Consider the following 2,500-nt stretch of genomic DNA (forward strand, 5'->3'; position numbering starts at 1 on the left):
ATATGTATATATAAATTATATTATTTTCATTTATTTTATTTTTTCACCTATCTATTCACTTATTTAGTTATCTATCTATCCAGTCACTAACTTATTTATCTACTTATTCACTAACCAAAAGCAAAGGTTACTAAATAAGTAGATCAAATAGTGGTTGAATATATAGATAACAAAGTAAATTCATAAATAAGAAATAAATAGATGAATAAATATTTAAATAAATAAATGAAAATAAAATAAGATGAGAAGAGGGCGATTTAGCGTTCGTTCTTGTGGGTCCAACATCATCCCAACGTAGAAGAAGCAATTAGACGCACCCGAAGGTGAAGCCGAGAAGTCAAGCTCGTCTCAGCCAAGGGCCGAAATTATAATTTCTTAAATATTTCGGAGAGTCGAGGATATTCTCTTGGATCCCTGCCCAACGAAGGAAGGAGGAGGGGAAGGAGGGAAGGAGGGAGGTGGAGGGAAGGAAGGAAGGAGCAAGAAAATAGCTGTTACTTTTCTTTGGCCTACGACGGCCCTCGACAGAAACAGTACTCCGATTTCTTCCCAAATATTACTGGAATTATGTTTCTGGGTGTTATTACTTATTAACAGCGAAGGCCGGCGAGCAGAACTTGCACACTAACACATACACCCTTATGCACGTCGCACAACCTTACACACTTACACACGCACTTTCACACATACGACCTTGCACTTTTATACACACAGTTTTACACACACGCCCTTTTACACATACGCCCTTGCACTTTTATACACAGTTTTACACACACACCCTTATAAACTTACACCTTTACACAGTTACACATACCCTTGCACACTTACTGTACACACACACACATACACACACACACACACACACACACACACACACACGCACACACGCACACACACGCACACACACACACACACACACACCTCACACACACACACACACACAAACCCCCCACACACACACACACACACATTTGACACACACGATACACACACACACACACACATCACTCACACGCACTTACACACACCCATTGCACACTTATTGTTACCTGACCAAAAACACACAAATACACACACACACACTCACACTCACACACCTCTTTACACCACACCACTGCACATTTATCGTACACACACACACACACTTTACACCCGTGCCCACCAACGATAGCAGAAGGTCAAGAAAGGTCATTTATAAACGATCTACGGTTAACCCTTCAGCGTTTTTAAGAACTTCCCCGTTGTTTTGATCCTCTTTTTGCCTGTAAGGAACGTAATGTGGCAAAATTGGTTAAAAACATTTTGGACACTTAGATATTTAATCAATATTTGTATGTGGGGGTTGACTTAGAAAGATTGTATTTCCGAAGGGGGGATGGGATATAGTATAGATCAGTCTCGCAGAGGGACAGGACACTAAGGCTGAACTCGGACAGTGAGTCCAAGCCAGGATAGTCATAAACAGATCTGTTCATGTTGCTCTTGAATTAAGCGATTTTATTTTATGCGTATTTGGGTAACGGCGACTGCTGATCAATGATACAGTTTTTAGTAGAGGTCGTGCGGTTTGTTTGAATTTATATGAATTAGGTCCAGGTTTATTCTAATTAAATTATTATATTATTTATTATTATTATTATTATTATATTATATTTATTAATTATTATTTTTATATTATTATTATTATTATTATTATTTATTATTATTTAATATTGTTGTTGTATGTTGTTTGTTGTTGTTGTTGTTGTTATTGTTGTTGTTGGTTGTTGTTGTTGTTTGTTGTTGTTGTTGGTTGTTGTTGGTTGTTGTTATTATCGTTTATTATTATTATTTGTTATTGTTATTTATTGTTATTGTTTATTATTATGTATTATATATTAAATATAATTTTCTATTATCATTAACATTATCTCATTATTATTATTTTTATTATTATTATTATTGACATATCCATTATTATTATTAAATATAATTTCTATTATCAATTATTATTATTATCATTATCATTATTATTATTATTATTATTATTATTATTTCGTTATTGCATTTTATTATTATTATTATTTATTATTATAATTCATTATTATCATTTATTACTATCATTATTTATTATTAATATAATTTTCTATTATCATTGCTATTATTATCATTAATCATTTATTATATTATTATTATTATTATTATTATTGATTGTTATTGCTATGTATTATTATTATTATTATTATTATACAATTTATTATTATAAATAATTATAAATTATTATTATATTATTATTATTATTATTATTATTATTATTACTTTATCATCTTATCATCTTTTTCATCTTATCATTGCTTATTCATATTATTTCGTTATTTCGTTATTTCGTTATTTCGTTATTTCGTTTTATTTCGTTAATTTCGTTCATTTTGTTATTTTTGTTATTTTGTTATTTTTATTTTATTATTTTAATTTTATTTTATTATGTTTATATAATTATCATTATCGTTTTACCCTTTAT

This window comes from Oratosquilla oratoria, chromosome 2 (assembly GCF_046742065.1).
Source record: "Oratosquilla oratoria isolate Oo_2021 chromosome 2, ASM4674206v1, whole genome shotgun sequence".
NCBI classification, from domain to species: Eukaryota; Metazoa; Arthropoda; class Malacostraca; order Stomatopoda; family Squillidae; genus Oratosquilla; species Oratosquilla oratoria.